Genomic DNA, 20444 nt, shown 5'->3' on the forward strand with positions numbered 1-20444 from the left:
AAAAGGTGAGGAATCCAGCAGTTGGAACCTCCCAGCAGGCGGCCCAGAGCACAGAGGCTATGGGATCTAGGCCTGAGTGAACTAACACTGGAGTGCCAACATAACGAAACTGTGAGCAACCCAGGCGTTGCGACCACAGAGCAGAAGGCACACATCCCCATGAGTATTGGAACCTTACAGGAGTGTCCTGGCATCACTGGGCTCACATCAGAAATCGTGGGGAGCCCAGCAGTTAGAGCCTGACGCAAGAGGGCCCTCATCACCTTGGAGAGGAGGGTACAAGAAGGCTCCAACTGCCACCAGAAGTCCGACGTCACCAGGGCAACGGGAGCAAGCCAGGCAGGAGTTACCTCACAGCAGAGGGCCCACCTCACAGAAGAGTGAGGAACCCAGCCAGGATCAGACTCTCACCAGAGGGCCCACATCACCAAGGGGATCTGATCCAGGCAGGAGTGGCCTCACACCAGTGTGGCCAAATCATAGAAAGGTGAGGAACCCAGAACATGTGGCCTAAACAAGAGGACCCACATCTCCAAGGGGCTCGGAGTGAGGCAGGCAGGAGGAGCCTCAAAACAGAGGACCCATAGAATAAAAAAGGTGAGGAATCCCGCAGTTGGAACCTCCTAGCATGCAGCAAGGAGCAGCGAGGCTATGGGGTCCCGGCCGTTGTGAACTCACAACAGAGGACCCTCATCATGAAACTGTGAACAACACAGCTGTTGGGACCACAGAACAGAAGGCCCACATTCCCATGGGGTTGGGAACCTGGCAGGAGTGTACTCGCACCACAGGGCACACATCAGAAAATTTTGGGAGCCCAGGAGTTAGGGCCTGATGCCAGACGGCCCTAATTACCGAGGGGAGCAGACTCCTAGAAGGCACCAACTCCCACCTGAGGGCCCACGTCTCCAAGGTGATGTGCGTTAGCCAGGCAGGAGTGACCTCACAGCAGAGGGCCTATGTCACAGAAGGGGGAGGAACCCAGCCAGGATAAGACTCTCACCAGAGGGCCCACATCACCAAGGGGATCAGAACCAGGCAGGAGTGGCCTCACACCAGTGTGGCCAAATCGTAGAAAAGTGAGGAACCCAGAACATATGGCCTAAACCAGAGGACCCACATCAACAAGGGGCTCAGAGTGAGGCAGGCAGGAGGTGTCTCAAACAGAGGGCCATAAAATAAAAAAGGTGAGGTAACCCGCAGTTGGAACCTCCCAGCAGGCGGCAAGGAGCAGCGAGGCTATGGGATCCCGGCCGGTGTGAACTCACAACAGAAGGCCCTCATCACGAAACTGTGAACAACCCAGCGGTTGGGACCACAGAGAAGAAGGCCCACATTCCCATGGGGTTGGGAACCTGGCAGGAGTGTACTCCCACCAGAGGGCACACATCAGAAAAGTATGGGAGCCCAGGAGTTAGGGCCTGACGTCAGAGGGCCCTCATTACTGAGGGAAGGAGGCTCCCAGCACGCTCCAACTGCCACCAGAGGGCCGACGTCACCAAGGCGGGGTGTGCCAGCCAGGTAGGAGTGACCTCAGAGCAGAGGGCCAAGTTCACGGAAGTGTGAGGAACCCAACCAGGATCAGACTCTCACCAGAGGGCCCACATCACCAAGAGGATGGGAACCAGGCAGGAGTGTTCTCAGTCCAGTGGGGCCACATCATTGAAAGGCGAGGAAACCACCACATGTGGCCTCAAACCAGAGGACACACATCACCAAGGGGCTGGGAGGGAGGCAGGCAGGAGTAGTCTCAAAACAGAGGGCCCATAGAATAAAAAAGGTGAGGAATCCCGCAGTTGGAACATCCCAGCAGGCGGCAAGGAACAACGAGGCTATGGGATCCCGGCCGGTGTGAACTCACAAAAGAGGGCCCTCATCATGAAACTGTGAATAGCCCAGCCATTGGGTCCACAGAGCAGAAGGCCCACATTGCCATGGGGTTGGGAACCTGGCAGGAGTGTACTCGCACCACAGGGCACACATCAGAAAAGTTTGGGAGCCCAGGATTTAAGGCCTGACGCCAGAGGGCCCTCATTACCGAAGGGAGGAAACTCCCAGCAGACACCAAATCCCAACTGAGGGCCCACGTCGCCAAGGTGACGTGCGCCAGCCAGGCAGGAGTGACATCACAGCAGAGGGCATACGTCACAGAAGGGTGAGGAACCCAGCCAGGATAAGACTCTCACCAGAGGGCCCGCATCACCAAGGGGATCGGAACCAGGCAGAAGTATACTCACACCAGTGTGGCCAAATAATGGAAAGGTGAGGGACCCAGACCATGTGGCCTAAACCAGAGGAACCACATCTCCAAGGGGCTCGGAGTGAGGCAGGCAGGACTAGCCTAACAACACAGGGCCCATAGATTAAAAACTGTGAGGAATCCAGCAGTTGGAACCTCGCAGCAGGAGGCCCAGAGCACCGAGTCTATGGGATCCAGGCCAAAGTGAACTCACAGCAGAGGGCCCACATCATGAAACTGTGAGCAACCCAGCCGTTGGGACCTCAGAGCAGAACGCCCACATCCCCATGGGGATGGGAACGTGGCAGGCGTATCCTCGCACCACTTAGTACGTATTAGAAAATGTGGGTACCCAGCAGTTAGGGCCTGACGCCAAAGGGCTCTCATCACTGAGGGGAGGAGGCTCCCAGCAGGCTCCAACTGCCACCAGAGGGCCGACGTCGCCAAGGCGGGGTGTGCCAGCCAGGCAGGAGTGACCTCAGAGCTGAGGGCCAAGCTCACGGAAGTGTGAGGAACCCAACCCGGATCAGATTCTCACCAGAGGGCCCACATCACCAAGGGGATGCGAACCAGGCAGGAGTGTGCTCACACCAGTGGGGCCACATCATTGAAAGGCAAGGAACCCACCACATGTGGCCTCAAACCAGAAGACCCACATCAACAAGGGGCTCAGAGTGAGGCAGGCAGGAAGTGTCTCACAACACACGGCCCATAGAAGAAAAAAGGTAAGGAATCCTGCAGTTGGAAGCTCCAAGCAGGTGGCCCAGAGCACCGAGGCTATGGGATGCATGCCGGAGTGAACTCACAGCAGAGGGCCCACATCCTGACACTGTGAGCAAGCCAGCCGTTGGCACCTCAGAACAGAAGGCCCAAATCTGCATGGGGATGGGAACCTGGCAGGAGTGTCATCGCCCAAGTGGGCGCACATCAGAAAATGTGGTGAGCCCAGCAGTTAGGGCCGGACGCCAGAGGGCCCTCATCACCGATGGGAGGAGGTTCCCAGCACGCTCCAACTGCAACCAGAGGGCCCATGTGGCCAAGGCGTCGTGTGCCAGCCAGGCAGGTGTGACCTCACAGCAGAGGGCCCGCCTCACAGAAGTGTGAGGAATCAAGCCAGGATCAGACTCTCACCAGAGGGCCCACATCAACAAGGGGATGGGAACCAGTCAGGAGTGTCCTCACACCAGTAGGGCCACATCCCTAAAAGGTGAGACAAACGGCACACGTGGTCTCAAACCAGAAGACCTACATCACCAAGGGGCTCGGTGTGAGGCAGGCAGGAGGAGCTTCACCACACAGGGCCCAAAGTATAAGAAAGGTGAGGAATCCAGCAGTTGGAACCTCCCAGCAGGCGGCCCAGAGCACAGAGGCTATGGGATCTAGGCCTGAGTGAACTAACACCGGAGTGCCAACATAACGAAACTGTGAGCAACCCAGGCGTTGCGACCACAGAGCAGAAGGCACACATCCCCATGAGTATTGGAACCTTACAGGAGTGTCCTGGCATCACTGGGCTCACATCAGAAATCGTGGGGAGCCCAGCAGTTAGAGCCTGACGCAAGAGGGCCCTCATCACCTTGGAGAGGAGGGTACAAGAAGGCTCCAACTGCCACCAGAAGTCCGACGTCACCAGGGCAACGGGAGCAAGCCAGGCAGGAGTTACCTCACAGCAGAGGGCCCACCTCACAGAAGAGTGAGGAACCCAGCCAGGATCAGACTCTCACCAGAGGGCCCACATCACCAAGGGGATCTGATCCAGGCAGGAGTGGCCTCACACCAGTGTGGCCAAATCATAGAAAGGTGAGGAAACCAGAACATGTGGCCTAAACAAGAGGACCCACATCTCCAAGGGGCTCGGAGTGAGGCAGGCAGGAGGAGCCTCAAAACAGAGGACCCATAGAATAAAAAAGGTGAGGAATCCCGCAGTTGGAACCTCCTAGCATGCAGCAAGGAGCAGCGAGGCTATGGGGTCCCGGCCGTTGTGAACTCACAACAGAGGACCCTCATCATGAAACTGTGAACAACACAGCTGTTGGGACCACAGAACAGAAGGCCCACATTCCCATGGGGTTGGGAACCTGGCAGGAGTGTACTCGCACCACAGGGCACACATCAGAAAATTTTGGGAGCCCAGGAGTTAGGGCCTGACGCCAGACGGCCCTAATTACCGAGGGGAGCAGACTCCTAGAAGGCACCAACTCCCACCTGAGGGCCCACGTCTCCAAGGTGATGTGCGTTAGCCAGGCAGGAGTGACCTCACAGCAGAGGGCCTATGTCACAGAAGGGGGAGGAACCCAGCCAGGATAAGACTCTCACCAGAGGGCCCACATCACCAAGGGGATCAGAACCAGGCAGGAGTGGCCTCACACCAGTGTGGCCAAATCGTAGAAAAGTGAGGAACCCAGAACATATGGCCTAAACCAGAGGACCCACATCAACAAGGGGCTCAGAGTGAGGCAGGCAGGAGGTGTCTCAAACAGAGGGCCATAAAATAAAAAAGGTGAGGTAACCCGCAGTTGGAACCTCCCAGCAGGCGGCAAGGAGCAGCGAGGCTATGGGATCCCGGCCGGTGTGAACTCACAACAGAAGGCCCTCATCACGAAACTGTGAACAACCCAGCGGTTGGGACCACAGAGAAGAAGGCCCACATTCCCATGGGGTTGGGAACCTGGCAGGAGTGTACTCCCACCAGAGGGCACACATCAGAAAAGTATGGGAGCCCAGGAGTTAGGGCCTGACGCCAGAGGGCCCTCATTACTGAGGGAAGGAGGCTCCCAGCACGCTCCAACTGCCACCAGAGGGCCGACGTCACCAAGGCGGGGTGTGCCAGCCAGGCAGGAGTGACCTCAGAGCAGAGGGCCAAGTTCACGGAAGTGTGAGGAACCCAACCAGGATCAGACTCTCACCAGAGGGCCCACATCACCAAGAGGATGGGAACCAGGCAGGAGTGTTCTCAGTCCAGTGGGGCCACATCATTGAAAGGCGAGGAAACCACCACATGTGGCCTCAAACCAGAGGACACACATCACCAAGGGGCTGGGAGGGAGGCAGGCAGGAGTAGTCTCAAAACAGAGGGCCCATAGAATAAAAAAGGTGAGGAATCCCGCAGTTGGAACATCCCAGCAGGCGGCAAGGAACAACGAGGCTATGGGATCCCGGCCGGTGTGAACTCACAAAAGAGGGCCCTCATCATGAAACTGTGAATAGCCCAGCCATTGGGTCCACAGAGCAGAAGGCCCACATTGCCATGGGGTCGGGAACCTGGCAGGAGTGTACTCGCACCACAGGGCACACATCAGAAAAGTTTGGGAGCCCAGGATTTAAGGCCTGACGCCAGAGGGCCCTCATTACCGAAGGGAGGAAACTCCCAGCAGACACCAAATCCCAACTGAGGGCCCACGTCGCCAAGGTGACGTGCGCCAGCCAGGCAGGAGTGACATCACAGCAGAGGGCATACGTCACAGAAGGGTGAGGAACCCAGCCAGGATAAGACTCTCACCAGAGGGCCCGCATCACCAAGGGGATCGGAACCAGGCAGAAGTATACTCACACCAGTGTGGCCAAATAATGGAAAGGTGAGGGACCCAGACCATGTGGCCTAAACCAGAGGAACCACATCTCCAAGGGGCTCGGAGTGAGGCAGGCAGGACTAGCCTAACAACACAGGGCCCATAGATTAAAAACTGTGAGGAATCCAGCAGTTGGAACCTCGCAGCAGGAGGCCCAGAGCACCGAGTCTATGGGATCCAGGCCAAAGTGAACTCACAGCAGAGGGCCCACATCATGAAACTGTGAGCAACCCAGCCGTTGGGACCTCAGAGCAGAACGCCCACATCCCCATGGGGATGGGAACGTGGCAGGCGTATCCTCGCACCACTTAGTACGTATTAGAAAATGTGGGTACCCAGCAGTTAGGGCCTGACGCCAAAGGGCTCTCATCACTGAGGGGAGGAGGCTCCCAGCAGGCTCCAACTGCCACCAGAGGGCCGACGTCGCCAAGGCGGGGTGTGCCAGCCAGGCAGGAGTGACCTCAGAGCTGAGGGCCAAGCTCACGGAAGTGTGAGGAACCCAACCCGGATCAGATTCTCACCAGAGGGCCCACATCACCAAGGGGATGCGAACCAGGCAGGAGTGTGCTCACACCAGTGGGGCCACATCATTGAAAGGCAAGGAACCCACCACATGTGGCCTCAAACCAGAAGACCCACATCAACAAGGGGCTCAGAGTGAGGCAGGCAGGAAGTGTCTCACAACACACGGCCCATAGAAGAAAAAAGGTAAGGAATCCTGCAGTTGGAAGCTCCAAGCAGGTGGCCCAGAGCACCGAGGCTATGGGATGCATGCCGGAGTGAACTCACAGCAGAGGGCCCACATCCTGACACTGTGAGCAAGCCAGCCGTTGGCACCTCAGAACAGAAGGCCCAAATCTGCATGGGGATGGGAACCTGGCAGGAGTGTCATCGCACAAGTGGGCGCACATCAGAAAATGTGGTGAGCCCAGCAGTTAGGGCCGGACGCCAGAGGGCCCTCATCACCGATGGGAGGAGGTTCCCAGCACGCTCCAACTGCAACCAGAGGGCCCATGTGGCCAAGGCGTCGTGTGCCAGCCAGGCAGGTGTGACCTCACAGCAGAGGGCCCGCCTCACAGAAGTGTGAGGAATCAAGCCAGGATCAGACTCTCACCAGAGGGCCCACATCAACAAGGGGATGGGAACCAGTCAGGAGTGTCCTCACACCAGTAGGGCCACATCCCTAAAAGGTGAGACAAACGGCACACGTGGTCTCAAACCAGAAGACCTACATCACCAAGGGGCTCGGTGTGAGGCAGGCAGGAGGAGCTTCACCACACAGGGCCCAAAGTATAAGAAAGGTGAGGAATCCAGCAGTTGGAACCTCCCAGCAGGCGGCCCAGAGCACAGAGGCTATGGGATCTAGGCCTGAGTGAACTAACACCGGAGTGCCAACATAACGAAACTGTGAACAACCCAGGCGTTGCGACCACAGAGCAGAAGGCACACATCCCCATGAGTATTGGAACCTTACAGGAGTGTCCTGGCATCACTGGGCTCACATCAGAAATCGTGGGGAGCCCAGCAGTTAGAGCCTGACGCAAGAGGGCCCTCATCACCTTGGAGAGGAGGGTACAAGAAGGCTCCAACTGCCACCAGAAGTCCGACGTCACCAGGGCAACGGGAGCAAGCCAGGCAGGAGTTACCTCACAGCAGAGGGCCCACCTCACAGAAGAGTGAGGAACCCAGCCAGGATCAGACTCTCACCAGAGGGCCCACATCACCAAGGGGATCTGATCCAGGCAGGAGTGGCCTCACACCAGTGTGGCCAAATCATAGAAAGGTGAGGAACCCAGAACATGTGGCCTAAACAAGAGGACCCACATCTCCAAGGGGCTCGGAGTGAGGCAGGCAGGAGGAGCCTCAAAACAGAGGACCCATAGAATAAAAAAGGTGAGGAATCCCGCAGTTGGAACCTCCTAGCATGCAGCAAGGAGCAGCGAGGCTATGGGGTCCCGGCCGTTGTGAACTCACAACAGAGGACCCTCATCATGAAACTGTGAACAACACAGCTGTTGGGACCACAGAACAGAAGGCCCACATTCCCATGGGGTTGGGAACCTGGCAGGAGTGTACTCGCACCACAGGGCACACATCAGAAAATTTTGGGAGCCCAGGAGTTAGGGCCTGACGCCAGACGGCCCTAATTACCGAGGGGAGCAGACTCCTAGAAGGCACCAACTCCCACCTGAGGGCCCACGTCTCCAAGGTGATGTGCGTTAGCCAGGCAGGAGTGACCTCACAGCAGAGGGCCTATGTCACAGAAGGGGGAGGAACCCAGCCAGGATAAGACTCTCACCAGAGGGCCCACATCACCAAGGGGATCAGAACCAGGCAGGAGTGGCCTCACACCAGTGTGGCCAAATCGTAGAAAAGTGAGGAACCCAGAACATATGGCCTAAACCAGAGGACCCACATCAACAAGGGGCTCAGAGTGAGGCAGGCAGGAGGTGTCTCAAACAGAGGGCCATAAAATAAAAAAGGTGAGGTAACCCGCAGTTGGAACCTCCCAGCAGGCGGCAAGGAGCAGCGAGGCTATGGGATCCCGGCCGGTGTGAACTCACAACAGAAGGCCCTCATCACGAAACTGTGAACAACCCAGCGGTTGGGACCACAGAGAAGAAGGCCCACATTCCCATGGGGTTGGGAACCTGGCAGGAGTGTACTCCCACCAGAGGGCACACATCAGAAAAGTATGGGAGCCCAGGAGTTAGGGCCTGACGTCAGAGGGCCCTCATTACCGAGGGGAGGAGACTCCCAGCAGGCACCAACTCCCAACTGAGGGCCCACGTCGCCAAGGTGACGTGCGCCAGCCAGGCAGGAGTGACCTCACAGCAGAGGGCATACGTCCCAGAAGGGTGAGGCACCCAGCCAGGATAAGAGTCTCACCAGAGGGCCCGCATCACCAAGGGGATCGGATCCAGGCAAGAGTGGCCTCACACCAGTGTGGCCAAATCATAGAAAGGTGAGGAACCCAGAACACGTGGCCTAAACCAGAGGATCCACATCTCCAAGGGGTTCAGAGTGAGGCAGGCAGGACTAGCCTCACAACGCAGGGCCCATAGAATAAAAAATGTGAGGAATCCAACAGTTCGAACCTCCCAGCAGGTGGCCCAGAGCACCCAGTCTATGGGATCCAGGCCGCAGTGCACTCACAGCAGAGGGCCCACATCATGAAACTTTGAGCAACCCAGCCGTTTGGACATCAGAGCAGAAGTCCCACATCCCCACGGGGATGGGAACCTGGCAGGAGTGTCCTCGCACCACTTAGTACGTATTAGAAAATGTGGGTACACAGCAGTTAGGGCCTGACGCCAGAGGGCCCTCATTACTGAGGGAAGGAGGCTCCCAGCACGCTCCAACTGCCACCAGAGGGCCGACGTCACCAAGGCGGGGTGTGCCAGCCAGGCAGGAGTGACCTCAGAGCAGAGGGCCAAGTTCACGGAAGTGTGAGGAACCCAACCAGGATCAGACTCTCACCAGAGGGCCCACATCACCAAGAGGATGGGAACCAGGCAGGAGTGTTCTCAGTCCAGTGGGGCCACATCATTGAAAGGCGAGGAAACCACCACATGTGGCCTCAAACCAGAGGACACACATCACCAAGGGGCTGGGAGGGAGGCAGGCAGGAGTAGTCTCAAAACAGAGGGCCCATAGAATAAAAAAGGTGAGGAATCCCGCAGTTGGAACATCCCAGCAGGCGGCAAGGAACAACGAGGCTATGGGATCCCGGCCGGTGTGAACTCACAAAAGAGGGCCCTCATCATGAAACTGTGAATAGCCCAGCCATTGGGTCCACAGAGCAGAAGGCCCACATTGCCATGGGGTCGGGAACCTGGCAGGAGTGTACTCGCACCACAGGGCACACATCAGAAAAGTTTGGGAGCCCAGGATTTAAGGCCTGACGCCAGAGGGCCCTCATTACCGAAGGGAGGAAACTCCCAGCAGACACCAAATCCCAACTGAGGGCCCACGTCGCCAAGGTGACGTGCGCCAGCCAGGCAGGAGTGACATCACAGCAGAGGGCATACGTCACAGAAGGGTGAGGAACCCAGCCAGGATAAGACTCTCACCAGAGGGCCCGCATCACCAAGGGGATCGGAACCAGGCAGAAGTATACTCACACCAGTGTGGCCAAATAATGGAAAGGTGAGGGACCCAGACCATGTGGCCTAAACCAGAGGAACCACATCTCCAAGGGGCTCGGAGTGAGGCAGGCAGGACTAGCCTAACAACACAGGGCCCATAGATTAAAAACTGTGAGGAATCCAGCAGTTGGAACCTCGCAGCAGGAGGCCCAGAGCACCGAGTCTATGGGATCCAGGCCAAAGTGAACTCACAGCAGAGGGCCCACATCATGAAACTGTGAGCAACCCAGCCGTTGGGACCTCAGAGCAGAACGCCCACATCCCCATGGGGATGGGAACGTGGCAGGCGTATCCTCGCACCACTTAGTACGTATTAGAAAATGTGGGTACCCAGCAGTTAGGGCCTGACGCCAAAGGGCTCTCATCACTGAGGGGAGGAGGCTCCCAGCAGGCTCCAACTGCCACCAGAGGGCCGACGTCGCCAAGGCGGGGTGTGCCAGCCAGGCAGGAGTGACCTCAGAGCTGAGGGCCAAGCTCACGGAAGTGTGAGGAACCCAACCCGGATCAGATTCTCACCAGAGGGCCCACATCACCAAGGGGATGCGAACCAGGCAGGAGTGTGCTCACACCAGTGGGGCCACATCATTGAAAGGCAAGGAACCCACCACATGTGGCCTCAAACCAGAAGACCCACATCAACAAGGGGCTCAGAGTGAGGCAGGCAGGAAGTGTCTCACAACACACGGCCCATAGAAGAAAAAAGGTAAGGAATCCTGCAGTTGGAAGCTCCAAGCAGGTGGCCCAGAGCACCGAGGCTATGGGATGCATGCCGGAGTGAACTCACAGCAGAGGGCCCACATCCTGACACTGTGAGCAAGCCAGCCGTTGGCACCTCAGAACAGAAGGCCCAAATCTGCATGGGGATGGGAACCTGGCAGGAGTGTCATCGCACAAGTGGGCGCACATCAGAAAATGTGGTGAGCCCAGCAGTTAGGGCCGGACGCCAGAGGGCCCTCATCACCGATGGGAGGAGGTTCCCAGCACGCTCCAACTGCAACCAGAGGGCCCATGTGGCCAAGGCGTCGTGTGCCAGCCAGGCAGGTGTGACCTCACAGCAGAGGGCCCGCCTCACAGAAGTGTGAGGAATCAAGCCAGGATCAGACTCTCACCAGAGGGCCCACATCAACAAGGGGATGGGAACCAGTCAGGAGTGTCCTCACACCAGTAGGGCCACATCCCTAAAAGGTGAGACAAACGGCACACGTGGTCTCAAACCAGAAGACCTACATCACCAAGGGGCTCGGTGTGAGGCAGGCAGGAGGAGCTTCACCACACAGGGCCCAAAGTATAAGAAAGGTGAGGAATCCAGCAGTTGGAACCTCCCAGCAGGCGGCCCAGAGCACAGAGGCTATGGGATCTAGGCCTGAGTGAACTAACACCGGAGTGCCAACATAACGAAACTGTGAGCAACCCAGGCGTTGCGACCACAGAGCAGAAGGCACACATCCCCATGAGTATTGGAACCTTACAGGAGTGTCCTGGCATCACTGGGCTCACATCAGAAATCGTGGGGAGCCCAGCAGTTAGAGCCTGACGCAAGAGGGCCCTCATCACCTTGGAGAGGAGGGTACAAGAAGGCTCCAACTGCCACCAGAAGTCCGACGTCACCAGGGCAACGGGAGCAAGCCAGGCAGGAGTTACCTCACAGCAGAGGGCCCACCTCACAGAAGAGTGAGGAACCCAGCCAGGATCAGACTCTCACCAGAGGGCCCACATCACCAAGGGGATCTGATCCAGGCAGGAGTGGCCTCACACCAGTGTGGCCAAATCATAGAAAGGTGAGGAACCCAGAACATGTGGCCTAAACAAGAGGACCCACATCTCCAAGGGGCTCGGAGTGAGGCAGGCAGGAGGAGCCTCAAAACAGAGGACCCATAGAATAAAAAAGGTGAGGAATCCCGCAGTTGGAACCTCCTAGCATGCAGCAAGGAGCAGCGAGGCTATGGGGTCCCGGCCGTTGTGAACTCACAACAGAGGACCCTCATCATGAAACTGTGAACAACACAGCTGTTGGGACCACAGAACAGAAGGCCCACATTCCCATGGGGTTGGGAACCTGGCAGGAGTGTACTCGCACCACAGGGCACACATCAGAAAATTTTGGGAGCCCAGGAGTTAGGGCCTGACGCCAGACGGCCCTAATTACCGAGGGGAGCAGACTCCTAGAAGGCACCAACTCCCACCTGAGGGCCCACGTCTCCAAGGTGATGTGCGTTAGCCAGGCAGGAGTGACCTCACAGCAGAGGGCCTATGTCACAGAAGGGGGAGGAACCCAGCCAGGATAAGACTCTCACCAGAGGGCCCACATCACCAAGGGGATCAGAACCAGGCAGGAGTGGCCTCACACCAGTGTGGCCAAATCGTAGAAAAGTGAGGAACCCAGAACATATGGCCTAAACCAGAGGACCCACATCAACAAGGGGCTCAGAGTGAGGCAGGCAGGAGGTGTCTCAAACAGAGGGCCATAAAATAAAAAAGGTGAGGTAACCCGCAGTTGGAACCTCCCAGCAGGCGGCAAGGAGCAGCGAGGCTATGGGATCCCGGCCGGTGTGAACTCACAACAGAAGGCCCTCATCACGAAACTGTGAACAACCCAGCGGTTGGGACCACAGAGAAGAAGGCCCACATTCCCATGGGGTTGGGAACCTGGCAGGAGTGTACTCCCACCAGAGGGCACACATCAGAAAAGTATGGGAGCCCAGGAGTTAGGGCCTGACGTCAGAGGGCCCTCATTACCGAGGGGAGGAGACTCCCAGCAGGCACCAACTCCCAACTGAGGGCCCACGTCGCCAAGGTGACGTGCGCCAGCCAGGCAGGAGTGACCTCACAGCAGAGGGCATACGTCCCAGAAGGGTGAGGCACCCAGCCAGGATAAGAGTCTCACCAGAGGGCCCGCATCACCAAGGGGATCGGATCCAGGCAAGAGTGGCCTCACACCAGTGTGGCCAAATCATAGAAAGGTGAGGAACCCAGAACACGTGGCCTAAACCAGAGGATCCACATCTCCAAGGGGTTCAGAGTGAGGCAGGCAGGACTAGCCTCACAACGCAGGGCCCATAGAATAAAAAATGTGAGGAATCCAACAGTTCGAACCTCCCAGCAGGTGGCCCAGAGCACCCAGTCTATGGGATCCAGGCCGCAGTGCACTCACAGCAGAGGGCCCACATCATGAAACTTTGAGCAACCCAGCCGTTTGGACATCAGAGCAGAAGTCCCACATCCCCACGGGGATGGGAACCTGGCAGGAGTGTCCTCGCACCACTTAGTACGTATTAGAAAATGTGGGTACACAGCAGTTAGGGCCTGACGCCAAAGGGCCCTCATTACTGAGGGAAGGAGGCTCCCAGCACGCTCCAACTGCCACCAGAGGGCCGACGTCACCAAGGCGGGGTGTGCCAGCCAGGCAGGAGTGACCTCAGAGCAGAGGGCCAAGTTCACGGAAGTGTGAGGAACCCAACCAGGATCAGACTCTCACCAGAGGGCCCACATCACCAAGAGGATGGGAACCAGGCAGGAGTGTTCTCAGTCCAGTGGGGCCACATCATTGAAAGGCGAGGAAACCACCACATGTGGCCTCAAACCAGAGGACACACATCACCAAGGGGCTGGGAGGGAGGCAGGCAGGAGTAGTCTCAAAACAGAGGGCCCATAGAATAAAAAAGGTGAGGAATCCCGCAGTTGGAACATCCCAGCAGGCGGCAAGGAACAACGAGGCTATGGGATCCCGGCCGGTGTGAACTCACAAAAGAGGGCCCTCATCATGAAACTGTGAATAGCCCAGCCATTGGGTCCACAGAGCAGAAGGCCCACATTGCCATGGGGTCGGGAACCTGGCAGGAGTGTACTCGCACCACAGGGCACACATCAGAAAAGTTTGGGAGCCCAGGATTTAAGGCCTGACGCCAGAGGGCCCTCATTACCGAAGGGAGGAAACTCCCAGCAGACACCAAATCCCAACTGAGGGCCCACGTCGCCAAGGTGACGTGCGCCAGCCAGGCAGGAGTGACATCACAGCAGAGGGCATACGTCACAGAAGGGTGAGGAACCCAGCCAGGATAAGACTCTCACCAGAGGGCCCGCATCACCAAGGGGATCGGAACCAGGCAGAAGTATACTCACACCAGTGTGGCCAAATAATGGAAAGGTGAGGGACCCAGACCATGTGGCCTAAACCAGAGGAACCACATCTCCAAGGGGCTCGGAGTGAGGCAGGCAGGACTAGCCTAACAACACAGGGCCCATAGATTAAAAACTGTGAGGAATCCAGCAGTTGGAACCTCGCAGCAGGAGGCCCAGAGCACCGAGTCTATGGGATCCAGGCCAAAGTGAACTCACAGCAGAGGGCCCACATCATGAAACTGTGAGCAACCCAGCCGTTGGGACCTCAGAGCAGAACGCCCACATCCCCATGGGGATGGGAACGTGGCAGGCGTATCCTCGCACCACTTAGTACGTATTAGAAAATGTGGGTACCCAGCAGTTAGGGCCTGACGCCAAAGGGCTCTCATCACTGAGGGGAGGAGGCTCCCAGCAGGCTCCAACTGCCACCAGAGGGCCGACGTCGCCAAGGCGGGGTGTGCCAGCCAGGCAGGAGTGACCTCAGAGCTGAGGGCCAAGCTCACGGAAGTGTGAGGAACCCAACCCGGATCAGATTCTCACCAGAGGGCCCACATCACCAAGGGGATGCGAACCAGGCAGGAGTGTGCTCACACCAGTGGGGCCACATCATTGAAAGGCAAGGAACCCACCACATGTGGCCTCAAACCAGAAGACCCACATCAACAAGGGGCTCAGAGTGAGGCAGGCAGGAAGTGTCTCACAACACACGGCCCATAGAAGAAAAAAGGTAAGGAATCCTGCAGTTGGAAGCTCCAAGCAGGTGGCCCAGAGCACCGAGGCTATGGGATGCATGCCGGAGTGAACTCACAGCAGAGGGCCCACATCCTGACACTGTGAGCAAGCCAGCCGTTGGCACCTCAGAACAGAAGGCCCAAATCTGCATGGGGATGGGAACCTGGCAGGAGTGTCATCGCCCAAGTGGGCGCACATCAGAAAATGTGGTGAGCCCAGCAGTTAGGGCCGGACGCCAGAGGGCCCTCATCACCGATGGGAGGAGGTTCCCAGCACGCTCCAACTGCAACCAGAGGGCCCATGTGGCCAAGGCGTCGTGTGCCAGCCAGGCAGGTGTGACCTCACAGCAGAGGGCCCGCCTCACAGAAGTGTGAGGAATCAAGCCAGGATCAGACTCTCACCAGAGGGCCCACATCAACAAGGGGATGGGAACCAGTCAGGAGTGTCCTCACACCAGTAGGGCCACATCCCTAAAAGGTGAGACAAACGGCACACGTGGTCTCAAACCAGAAGACCTACATCACCAAGGGGCTCGGTGTGAGGCAGGCAGGAGGAGCTTCACCACACAGGGCCCAAAGTATAAGAAAGGTGAGGAATCCAGCAGTTGGAACCTCCCAGCAGGCGGCCCAGAGCACAGAGGCTATGGGATCTAGGCCTGAGTGAACTAACACCGGAGTGCCAACATAACGAAACTGTGAGCAACCCAGGCGTTGCGACCACAGAGCAGAAGGCACACATCCCCATGAGTATTGGAACCTTACAGGAGTGTCCTGGCATCACTGGGCTCACATCAGAAATCGTGGGGAGCCCAGCAGTTAGAGCCTGACGCAAGAGGGCCCTCATCACCTTGGAGAGGAGGGTACAAGAAGGCTCCAACTGCCACCAGAAGTCCGACGTCACCAGGGCAACGGGAGCAAGCCAGGCAGGAGTTACCTCACAGCAGAGGGCCCACCTCACAGAAGAGTGAGGAACCCAGCCAGGATCAGACTCTCACCAGAGGGCCCACATCACCAAGGGGATCTGATCCAGGCAGGAGTGGCCTCACACCAGTGTGGCCAAATCATAGAAAGGTGAGGAACCCAGAACATGTGGCCTAAACAAGAGGACCCACATCTCCAAGGGGCTCGGAGTGAGGCAGGCAGGAGGAGCCTCAAAACAGAGGACCCATAGAATAAAAAAGGTGAGGAATCCCGCAGTTGGAACCTCCTAGCATGCAGCAAGGAGCAGCGAGGCTATGGGGTCCCGGCCGTTGTGAACTCACAACAGAGGACCCTCATCATGAAACTGTGAACAACACAGCTGTTGGGACCACAGAACAGAAGGCCCACATTCCCATGGGGTTGGGAACCTGGCAGGAGTGTACTCGCACCACAGGGCACACATCAGAAAATTTTGGGAGCCCAGGAGTTAGGGCCTGACGCCAGACGGCCCTAATTACCGAGGGGAGCAGACTCCTAGAAGGCACCAACTCCCACCTGAGGGCCCACGTCTCCAAGGTGATGTGCGTTAGCCAGGCAGGAGTGACCTCACAGCAGAGGGCCTATGTCACAGAAGGGGGAGGAACCCAGCCAGGATAAGACTCTCACCAGAGGGCCCACATCACCAAGGGGATCAGAACCAGGCAGGAGTGGCCTCACACCAGTGTGGCCAAATCGTAGAAAAGTGAGGAACCCAGAACATATGGCCTAAACCAGAGGACCCACATCAACAAGGGGCTCAGAGTGAGGCAGGCAGGAGGTGTCTCAAACAGAGGGCCATAAAATAAAAAAGGTGAGGTAACCCGCAGTTGGAACCTCCCAGCAGGCGGCAAGGAGCAGCGAGGCTATGGGATCCCGGCCGGTGTGAACTCACAACAGAAGGCCCTCATCACGAAACTGTGAACAACCCAGCGGTTGGGACCACAGAGAAGAAGGCCCACATTCCCATGGGGTTGGGAACCTGGCAGGAGTGTACTCCCACCAGAGGGCACACATCAGAAAAGTATGGGAGCCCAGGAGTTAGGGCCTGACGTCAGAGGGCCCTCATTACCGAGGGGAGGAGACTCCCAGCAGGCACCAACTCCCAACTGAGGGCCCACGTCGCCAAGGTGACGTGCGCCAGCCAGGCAGGAGTGACCTCACAGCAGAGGGCATACGTCCCAGAAGGGTGAGGCACCCAGCCAGGATAAGAGTCTCACCAGAGGGCCCGCATCACCAAGGGGATCGGATCCAGGCAAGAGTGGCCTCACACCAGTGTGGCCAAATCATAGAAAGGTGAGGAACCCAGAACACGTGGCCTAAACCAGAGGATCCACATCTCCAAGGGGTTCAGAGTGAGGCAGGCAGGACTAGCCTCACAACGCAGGGCCCATAGAATAAAAAATGTGAGGAATCCAACAGTTCGAACCTCCCAGCAGGTGGCCCAGAGCACCCAGTCTATGGGATCCAGGCCGCAGTGCACTCACAGCAGAGGGCCCACATCATGAAACTTTGAGCAACCCAGCCGTTTGGACATCAGAGCAGAAGTCCCACATCCCCACGGGGATGGGAACCTGGCAGGAGTGTCCTCGCACCACTTAGTACGTATTAGAAAATGTGGGTACACAGCAGTTAGGGCCTGACGCCAAAGGGCCCTCATTACTGAGGGAAGGAGGCTCCCAGCACGCTCCAACTGCCACCAGAGGGCCGACGTCACCAAGGCGGGGTGTGCCAGCCAGGCAGGAGTGACCTCAGAGCAGAGGGCCAAGTTCACGGAAGTGTGAGGAACCCAACCAGGATCAGACTCTCACCAGAGGGCCCACATCACCAAGAGGATGGGAACCAGGCAGGAGTGTTCTCAGTCCAGTGGGGCCACATCATTGAAAGGCGAGGAAACCACCACATGTGGCCTCAAACCAGAGGACACACATCACCAAGGGGCTGGGAGGGAGGCAGGCAGGAGTAGTCTCAAAACAGAGGGCCCATAGAATAAAAAAGGTGAGGAATCCCGCAGTTGGAACATCCCAGCAGGCGGCAAGGAACAACGAGGCTATGGGATCCCGGCCGGTGTGAACTCACAAAAGAGGGCCCTCATCATGAAACTGTGAATAGCCCAGCCATTGGGTCCACAGAGCAGAAGGCCCACATTGCCATGGGGTCGGGAACCTGGCAGGAGTGTACTCGCACCACAGGGCACACATCAGAAAAGTTTGGGAGCCCAGGATTTAAGGCCTGACGCCAGAGGGCCCTCATTACCGAAGGGAGGAAACTCCCAGCAGACACCAAATCCCAACTGAGGGCCCACGTCGCCAAGGTGACGTGCGCCAGCCAGGCAGGAGTGACATCACAGCAGAGGGCATACGTCACAGAAGGGTGAGGAACCCAGCCAGGATAAGACTCTCACCAGAGGGCCCGCATCACCAAGGGGATCGGAACCAGGCAGAAGTATACTCACACCAGTGTGGCCAAATAATGGAAAGGTGAGGGACCCAGACCATGTGGCCTAAACCAGAGGAACCACATCTCCAAGGGGCTCGGAGTGAGGCAGGCAGGACTAGCCTAACAACACAGGGCCCATAGATTAAAAACTGTGAGGAATCCAGCAGTTGGAACCTCGCAGCAGGAGGCCCAGAGCACCGAGTCTATGGGATCCAGGCCAAAGTGAACTCACAGCAGAGGGCCCACATCATGAAACTGTGAGCAACCCAGCCGTTGGGACCTCAGAGCAGAACGCCCACATCCCCATGGGGATGGGAACGTGGCAGGCGTATCCTCGCACCACTTAGTACGTATTAGAAAATGTGGGTACCCAGCAGTTAGGGCCTGACGCCAAAGGGCTCTCATCACTGAGGGGAGGAGGCTCCCAGCAGGCTCCAACTGCCACCAGAGGGCCGACGTCGCCAAGGCGGGGTGTGCCAGCCAGGCAGGAGTGACCTCAGAGCTGAGGGCCAAGCTCACGGAAGTGTGAGGAACCCAACCCGGATCAGATTCTCACCAGAGGGCCCACATCACCAAGGGGATGCGAACCAGGCAGGAGTGTGCTCACACCAGTGGGGCCACATCATTGAAAGGCAAGGAACCCACCACATGTGGCCTCAAACCAGAAGACCCACATCAACAAGGGGCTCAGAGTGAGGCAGGCAGGAAGTGTCTCACAACACACGGCCCATAGAAGAAAAAAGGTAAGGAATCCTGCAGTTGGAAGCTCCAAGCAGGTGGCCCAGAGCACCGAGGCTATGGGATGCATGCCGGAGTGAACTCACAGCAGAGGGCCCACATCCTGACACTGTGAGCAAGCCAGCCGTTGGCACCTCAGAACAGAAGGCCCAAATCTGCATGGGGATGGGAACCTGGCAGGAGTGTCATCGCCCAAGTGGGCGCACATCAGAAAATGTGGTGAGCCCAGCAGTTAGGGCCGGACGCCAGAGGGCCCTCATCACCGATGGGAGGAGGTTCCCAGCACGCTCCAACTGCAACCAGAGGGCCCATGTGGCCAAGGCGTCGTGTGCCAGCCAGGCAGGTGTGACCTCACAGCAGAGGGCCCGCCTCACAGAAGTGTGAGGAATCAAGCCAGGATCAGACTCTCACCAGAGGGCCCACATCAACAAGGGGATGGGAACCAGTCAGGAGTGTCCTCACACCAGTAGGGCCACATCCCTAAAAGGTGAGACAAACGGCACACGTGGTCTCAAACCAGAAGACCTACATCACCAAGGGGCTCGGTGTGAGGCAGGCAGGAGGAGCTTCACCACACAGGGCCCAAAGTATAAGAAAGGTGAGGAATCCAGCAGTTGGAACCTCCCAGCAGGCGGCCCAGAGCACAGAGGCTATGGGATCTAGGCCTGAGTGAACTAACACCGGAGTGCCAACATAACGAAACTGTGAGCAACCCAGGCGTTGCGACCACAGAGCAGAAGGCACACATCCCCATGAGTATTGGAACCTTACAGGAGTGTCCTGGCATCACTGGGCTCACATCAGAAATCGTGGGGAGCCCAGCAGTTAGAGCCTGACGCAAGAGGGCCCTCATCACCTTGGAGAGGAGGGTACAAGAAGGCTCCAACTGCCACCAGAAGTCCGACGTCACCAGGGCAACGGGAGCAAGCCAGGCAGGAGTTACCTCACAGCAGAGGGCCCACCTCACAGAAGAGTGAGGAACCCAGCCAGGATCAGACTCTCACCAGAGGGCCCACATCACCAAGGGGATCTGATCCAGGCAGGAGTGGCCTCACACCAGTGTGGCCAAATCATAGAAAGGTGAGGAAACCAGAACATGTGGCCTAAACAAGAGGACCCACATCTCCAAGGGGCTCGGAGTGAGGCAGGCAGGAGGAGCCTCAAAACAGAGGACCCATAGAATAAAAAAGGTGAGGAATCCCGCAGTTGGAACCTCCTAGCATGCAGCAAGGAGCAGCGAGGCTATGGGGTCCCGGCCGTTGTGAACTCACAACAGAGGACCCTCATCATGAAACTGTGAACAACACAGCTGTTGGGACCACAGAACAGAAGGCCCACATTCCCATGGGGTTGGGAACCTGGCAGGAGTGTACTCGCACCACAGGGCACACATCAGAAAATTTTGGGAGCCCAGGAGTTAGGGCCTGACGCCAGACGGCCCTAATTACCGAGGGGAGCAGACTCCTAGAAGGCACCAACTCCCACCTGAGGGCCCACGTCTCCA

Source organism: Delphinapterus leucas, chromosome 5 (genome assembly GCF_059928025.1).
Source record: "Delphinapterus leucas isolate spDelLeu-1000000601 "Yukka" chromosome 5, BTC_Dleu_Yukka2, whole genome shotgun sequence".
In the NCBI taxonomy this organism is placed as follows: Eukaryota; Metazoa; Chordata; class Mammalia; order Artiodactyla; family Monodontidae; genus Delphinapterus; species Delphinapterus leucas.